At 45.1% G+C, this 7,936-nt stretch overlaps 1 protein-coding gene across 1 annotated transcript in view; it reads left to right on the top strand.

Annotated features, from left to right (window-relative positions):
• The window catches only part of LOC147448446 (BRISC complex subunit Abro1-like protein), a 98,720-nt gene extending 90,993 nt beyond the window's left edge, over positions 1–7,727 (top strand). Inside the window, exon 3 of the mRNA XM_086521061.1 lies at positions 7,364–7,727. The gene's annotated coding sequence lies outside the window, so the exon portion shown is untranslated. The remainder of the gene's footprint in view (positions 1–7,363) is intronic.
• The last annotated feature ends 209 nt before the right edge of the window (positions 7,728–7,936 follow it).

Raw genomic sequence — 7,936 nt, forward strand, 5'->3', positions numbered from 1 at the left:
TCACTGCTTGGAACAGAAGTCAGCTTCTATTCAGGAGTTGATGAGTCATGCGAAGTGGGGCTTTGCCATTCACTCTGGCAGTCTGACCTACCTCACAGATGAGGCCATGACACAACGAGCCGAACAGACTTCTGGGAATGAAAGTAGAAAGAAAAAGAGCAACCCTGAGAAAAAGGATGCACGACCCAAGCTTACTCCTGAGGAGAGAGCTCGCTTCATCAGAGAGAAGAAGTGCTTTGGATGCGGGGAACATGGACGGACATATTTCCGTGAAGTGCCCTAAAAAGGCACCGAAAGAACAAAACGATAAGGACGATGACAGGCCTGAGAGTTCGAGAGCAGCTGAGGAACGTGGCACAAAAGGCTGATAGAAAAGCAGAACTGGTACCACATGGCATGGGACTTGCACCGAATCAAATGAAAGAAAGTAGAAACTTTGCCATTTTTGGGGCAAAGTGAAGGATCAAGAAGCTCTTTTGAAGGAGCCAAGGACAACTTCTTGTCACTTGGAATTGGCGGCTCGATTTAGAATTACGCCCGACAGACTGACGCCACAGGCGGAGGTAGTTCGACTGGCACCCGGACAGGATGTTGCCATTACACCGAGCATTGGCAAACTTCGTTTGCAATGACAGGGTGTTCAGGGCACGCGAGTGACGTTCTACTCGGAATCCCTTGGTACCACAAGAACTACGCCGTGGTTGACTACCGGGCCGAGAAAGCGACTTTGACAAATGAAGGTCTCAGAGATTGTACTTGATGAACTTCAGTTTCTTTACTCATTCTTTTGAGAGAGAGTTGAACAATGGATAAAGGTTGAATATGTTTTGACCTGAACAAAAGAACGCCAAGATTTTTCTCCACACTCATGCCAATTGCTTTTCAGAGGGCCTAAAGATCAGACCATTGACCTGATACCTGGCAGCACACCACCGAACCGGCCACCTTACCGTGTGAGCCGAGCACAGAATGAAGAGATTATGAACCAAGTGAAAGACCTCTTGGAAAAGGGTCTTGTCCAGCCTAGTACTCCAGCCTAGTGAAGGAGGACGATTGGGTGCTCTTACGTTTTGAGAAGGCACGCCTACGAAAGAAAAAGGGAAAGGAGAGGCTTTTTCCAAAGCTTAGTATGCGATACTACAGACCTTTCCAGATCACTGAAAAGATAAATGATGTCTCCTTCCGAATCAAACTGCCAGATACTTGGAGGATTCACAATGCATTCCATGTGAGTCTCTTGAAACCTGTTAAGGGTGATGTGCCTGATGATGGGGAGCGTGATGAGCAATCCGAAGTGGAAGAAAACAAGGAGATCCTTGTTCCTGAACAAATTTTGGCACATAAGGATACGAAGAATAAAGGTAAAGTCCGAAGGCGGTTCTTGGTTAAGTTCAAGAACTATCTTGCATTGGATGCGAAGTGGATGGGGGAGAAGGACCTAGCAGATACTCTTCAGATTGTGAAACTTTACCTCGATGCTTTTGGTTTAGTATAGTCTATTCCAAACGGAACCCAGAATTCAGCTTGGCCAGAGATCTGGTGCAGTGGGGTGCACAAGAGGAGAGTCACTCCGCTCCTTTGTCAACAGATGCCTTGATTTTGATACTAAAGTCACTGATGTCTCTTTGAGCTTCAGGGATATTGAGAGCTGACAGTATTCTGTTGGATGACTTTATGAAATGGAATTCCTGATAATGATACTGATTTGTTCTTCACTTCTTTTGAGTGCAGGAACTGATAGACGAAATGACTACAAGATTTTGGTCTGATTGATCTCGAATAGACATGGTTGCAATAGGGGTTAGTCAATCGGACATCGATGAGGTCCCGATTGGACCTAGATGTGATTGCTAGTTGCATTGCCGATAAATCACGGTCTAAGATCCGAATGAATGTTGAATGTCATGATGTCCTGTGATGTCTAGTGATGTCCTGTGATGTCATGTGATGTGACTATCGATTTGGTACATGTGCTAGATGTGTGTTCCTAGTACGTAGGTACTAACAGTCAGTGTCTGCTAAGATGGTTTATGGCTTCTGTCGGTTTTGTAGGCGTGATTGCGGTCGATTACAATGCTTTCAAGAGGGGGGTATGTCACAAAGTGATGACGTGGCTACTGATAGTAGAAACCCTAATTTCTGCCAAAAACCCTAAATTTTGCAGAAACTCTAATTTCTGGAAACCCTAACCCTGACTGCTGGCTGAAGCCCTAAGTGGTTGGAAACCCTAAAATCTGGCGCCAGTGCCACGTGGCAGCAGTGTACGGATTCGGAAATCACGGAGGTGGGGAAAAAGCACCCAGCGATGCCAGTCCTTGCTTTTTGCTCCACGCTGATTTGGAGAGAGAGAGAGAGAGAGAGAGAGAGAGAGAGAGAGAGAGAGAGAGTTTGTGAGAGAAACTCTTCACTTTTAATTTTTAAGCTTTTGGGGCTCTACTTTTGGGCATCCCTTGTAATCTTTTTATTAGTGGTTTAGGCCTCGCATCTGACGTAGAGTCTGAGAGTGAAACCCTAACCGCTCTTTCTACTTTGACATTGATTTAATACATAAAGAAATACCGAAAGGGGCGCCAGTCTTTGGGGCCAATATCTCTAGGCACAGAACTCTGCCGGGCCAGTGCAAATCTATTGTGATTTGTGAATTGTTTTGAAGTGGTTATTTAGTGCTGTTGCGATTGATTCTGACTTGGAGTGTCCAAGTCTATTACAACAATACTTGCTCTGGCTCCATAACTTCAGCTTCATCGATGATCTCTGGTTCTTCTTCTTCTTCTTCCAAAATGTACTCTCAGAGCATGTTAGAGGATGTACCGATGTTGAACTTGTGTCACTGGTCTCATGGCAAGATGCACAAGAGCAGAGGGCATTAGCAATAGCAGTTGAATGTACCCACGGCTCTTGTCAATCCAAAAGGCATAACAATATACTCCCATTGCCCTTGCTCGGTGCGAAAAGCGGTCTTGAAGATGTTGCCTTTGAATACCCGTACCTGATGGTATCCACTCTTGAGATCGACCTTGCTGAAAACCTTTGCCTCATTGAGCCTATCTAGGAATACTCAATACGAGGTAGCGGAAACTTGTTCTTGACAATCATGTTGTTCAATGCTCTGTAATCAACACACAAACGAGACGAATCATCCTTCTTGCGAACAAACAAAATAGGAGTACTTACACTAGGACGTATGAATCCTTTGGCCACCAACTCCGTGAGTTGTCGCTCTTAACTCTTCCTCCTGTGTCTTGTTTAAACGATGGGGAGCCTTACTGATTGGTTGTGCCCCCTCCATAAGCTCGATGCGATGGTCTTCCGGCCGCTTGGGTGGGAGACGGGGTGGAAGATCGTCCTGCAAAAAGAGATGTTTAAACTTGGTAAACAAATCTAAATACTTAGCTGGAGTTTGAATGCTTTGGGAAACTGGAGCAGCATAGATGAATGCCGCTTGTGCTCCTTGTTGTTATTCACGCTTTACTTGCACATGAGAGATGAGAGGCAAAGAATGCAAACCCTCTTCAGTACGAATGACGAGGGGGGAGTCAGTCTTTGCATTTAATGTGAGAGTGTTAGCCTCCCAATCAATGAGAGGGTTATGCTCCCGAAACCATCTAAATGCCCAAAAGCATATCACATCGTGAAAGAGGAGACACGAGAAATTTCCTATGGAAAGCAGCTTGTTGAACTGTAAACAACACATCAAGGACTCTTTCGTGATGAGAGATTCCATACCAGGAGCGAAGCCAGAAACCTCGAGAGGAGATTTCTGACTAACCTCTAGGCGGGCTCTCTCAACAAGAGAGACACTAATCACATCATGCATACTGCCTGGATCAAACAATATGATAAAACACTGACCCTTTACATGACCATAACACTTCATGAGAGACTCATCAATGTGTGTGTCAGAGACATGAGAAGATTTAGCTTGGTTCATTAAAGTGCTTGTGGTTGCCTTTGGTTCTTTCGGTGGGGCTGTCTTAGGACAAGCCTTCTTAATTTGACCCTTGACGTGACATTGATAACATCTACCTTCCTTAGCATAAATCACTTGTTCTTCAGCCGTGATGTATCCTCCTATAATTCCTTGCGCAACTTTTTCATTTGGGGTTAGCTTAGGTTTTGTAGATGCTTTAGCTTTACCCTTAGATTCATTGTTAAGAGTTCTTTTCCGAAGAATTAGAGGAAGATGGGCTAGAAGAGTTACCATTCTTACCGTTCTTACCATTCTGCGGGTTCTGAGAAGTCTAAGGGGTTTCTTGAGAAGTTTTGTTCTCCTTAGGCTTTCCTTTGTTGTGCTTCATCTCCTGTGCGAGAGCAATCGCTACCGCCTTATGAGATCTATTGGATCGAGCACCTCGACATCATACTTGATATACTCGTCCAATCCATATAGGAATGCCTCCTTGCGCTCCACATCCGATTTGCGTAATTGAGTGCCGAGCTGCAAAACACGATTAGAGAAAGACATAATTGGCATACCATTTTGCTTGAGAGTGCGCCAATCGTCGTTCAATCGACTGAAAGTCAACTTGTCTGTGACTGGGTTGTTGGAGTCCGAATCTCGGCTTGCGCCACTTGAGGAACTACCAACATCTTTGGCTGGCTCGGACTTCGAGGTGAGAACATGTCGGACCAACTTTTGCATGCGTCGTTCACTCTGTGCCGCACGCTCTGCCTGTCTTTCCTCGGCCGCCAAACGATTCGCTTCTTGTTGTGTCATCATGTCCAACACTGTCTTGACCAAAGCCTCCATAGGATTTGGTACAATCTGTGGCGTAGATGGGGAAGGGGGAGGGTCGGGAAAACCTCTTGGTGGGAAAAACTCTTCTTCGCCACGCCCATGCTCACCACCTCCATGCGAAGTATCCATTCCGCTTCGGGTGATGACCATACACTGTGATCTTGGTTCTTAAGTTCTCGAGGAACTCGGATTCTTGTGGGTCTTGGGTTTTGGGGTTCTTGGGGGTCTTGAGTCCTTGAGTCCTTCAGGTTCTTGAGGGTCTTGAGGGTCTTGAGGTTCTTCTTTCGCTTGCAATCTGTGTTAGAGAAGGATCTTCTCTTCACCCGAGTTCTGCTCCTTTCCGCGGGCGCACCCCTTGGAGGCGTTGCGCTCACACCAAGGTTGCTTTTTCCCACCTCACGTCAATTGGCTGGCCACTAGGTGCACGGTCCGCTCTCAATGAGTGAAAAGAGGCACAAGGGGAGGCTGGACAAGCCCTTCTTTCTTGGGTTTCCTGTCACTCTTGTAAAACACGATTAGGAATCGACACACCCAAGAGGACTTGGGTTACGTGCGACCGCAACAAGCAAAAAGAATTTAGTGGTTCTTGTGGTTCTTTCCTTGAGTGATACAGAACACTGCCAAAGCTATGATAGCAATGTAAGGTGCAGCGGAATGAATGATGAACTTTGCTCAAGATGAGTGCTCCAAACTGTGCTCAAGGTTCCTTTTACTTGGGGAAGGGAGAGCCTTCCGTTCTTTAATGAGAGTGCAATGGACACAAACAAGGTGAATGGACACTGTGCGTGAAGGTATATGAGATTGAGAGATAGAGAGAGAAGAGAATACGACACCAGGGAGTTGTAAAAGCCTCCTCCGAAGGCCGCTCAAAAATGCTGGTTTAGGTGCCTCAAAAATGCTAGGCAGCAGGGGGAAAACCAAGCGCTATCTGCTGAGTCTTTGTCGTTGCAGTCCTTGGCTGAAAACGTTGATGAAAAACGCGAGGTAAAGTTGAAAAACGCTGATGGGTGTTGGCGTTTTTGGGTTGAAGAAAACGTTGGAGGTTCTTGTTGAGGAGTCACCTTGAGGGCCTGCTGCTGCTGCAAGATTGCCTTGTGCTCTCTTGGTTTCTTTTGCCAAATAGTTCTAGCCTAGGTTTGCTTATATATTATCTTACCCAAATGCCCTACTCAGCTCCCAACAAAAGTCACTTAATATAATAAGTGAAAAATGTGAAAAATAGGAAAAATAGGTTTAATGCACTGGAAAATGCTCCTGATGGATTCTGATGGTAATGCTGATGATCATGTTGTGTGCAACCAGAGGATATGCATCTACTCTAAGTGCCTGGGCATGCACGGTCTGCGAATAGACTCACAAAAGTGCTAGAACACTTCCTAAGCTAGACTGACTGGACTGATTGAACGCTTGTCATGCTATAGCTTGTCCACGGACACATAGGGTTGGATGTGTCACGTGACAAATGAAATCTGGAAATCTTTATCTGCTGAATTCTGACTCTATGTCGGTGACGATGTCGATGACGACGAGGACGTGCTGAAAACGCAGATTTCAACCGGGCTGAAACTGTAAACTTCGATGGATCCCACCGTGCGGCGAGGAACTGTGGCGGGAAGGTGAGATCTGCGAGGTTCGGGACTTCTTCTGCGATGTCTGACTGCTGAAAACTGAAAACTCTGAGTCTAGGGCTGAATCTATCGTGATGGAATTGCAAAACGCTAAATGTACTGCTGCTCCAAAAACACGCGGTTGACATCTGCTGTCGCTGTGGAGTCTGCTAACGCTAGGGGTGATCTGCTGTCTGCGGGGGAAGCTAGGGCTGATCTGAGGTTGTACCTCGCTAGGCTACTGCAATGCGAAAACGCTGGCTGATCTAGGAGCAAAACGCTAGGTCAATGCTGATGCAGAAAACGCTAGGCCTGCTGTCTTGTGGGGTCTTGCTGAGAAGGTGCCTATTGAGTAAGGTGCTCCTGCTGCCTCTTCTGCCAGAGAGTGCTAGCGCTAGGTTTTCTTATATACAAACTTAGTAAATTTGCCCTACCTAGTTCCCAACAAAAGTCACTTAAAAACAATAAAAGTCACTTAAAAACAATAAGTGAAAAATGTCAAAATTAGGGAAAATAGGTCTGTGAAGTGTAAAAATGCTCCTGATGGGTTCTGATGAAATTTGATGATCATGCTGTGTGCAACCAGAGGTTATGCATCACTTCTTATTCTAGACTGACTTGACTGAACTGAACCCTGGTCGTGCTGTAGCTTGTCCACGGACACATAGGGTTGGATGTGTCATGTGACACTAAAAGTGTGTTCAGTCTGTTCTTTTCTGTTGGCACGTGGTGCCTCTCTTGTGATATTTACTCTACTGTTGGTAGGTTGTGAAATATACAATGAAGAACGTGCCTTGACTGAGCAACTCATTTAAGGTTTACCCATTATTATACATACTTGCATCATGCATGTATTTAATTTTGTATTTGTGCATACAGGTGAATGCTTGGTTGTGCATGCTTAAAAGTAGGTGATGGCTATTCTTCTGTATGTTCTGTTGTCAACTTTAACTCTTAGAGACGTATGATACTTCTCTAGTATGTGAGCTATTCATTCATTAGCTTGGAACTCTGTCAGGAAATTCTGGGAACAAAGCTTTGTCATAGGAGCTTACTATTCCAGCTTGAGGAACATTTTGAATGAGGTGGCGCCATGACTGCGAAAGTCACACCTGTTGTTGCCACATCGAGGCTGTGTATTTTGAATTTTCAGAGCAGATTATGCAGTTAGGTTGGACAGGAGAGTGCTCTGGGTTGTCAAACTACTTCTCTGTAGTCCTCTTTCAGATCTAATAATCTGCTTGACCCTTCCCATTTTGAACTAAATGAGTCAGCTCATTACGACCCTATTGCTCATCATCATCCCATTGTTTTTGTTGTATACAAAGCTGCCATTCACAAGGCAGTCTATTGAAATGTGAAAAAGATGTTAGGTAGTATCAGGTGGTGAATATGCAGTATATTTTTCGTATTTGGTACGGTTCGAGTGTAAGAGTTGTGTGTTTTTCTATTGCATTGTGGTGGTTGCTGAGTTGCAAGAGCATTTGGTGACTTAAGAAGGAATAGACCCTTGGTTTACTTGTTTCAGAAAGTCAAGTCTAATGAGAAACTAACTCTATATGAGCATGCACCTAATCTTACGTATGTCGTA

Source organism: Adiantum capillus-veneris, chromosome 10 (genome assembly GCF_014529385.1).
Source record: "Adiantum capillus-veneris isolate H3 chromosome 10, ASM1452938v2, whole genome shotgun sequence".
Lineage (NCBI taxonomy): Eukaryota > Viridiplantae > Streptophyta > Polypodiopsida > Polypodiales > Pteridaceae > Adiantum > Adiantum capillus-veneris.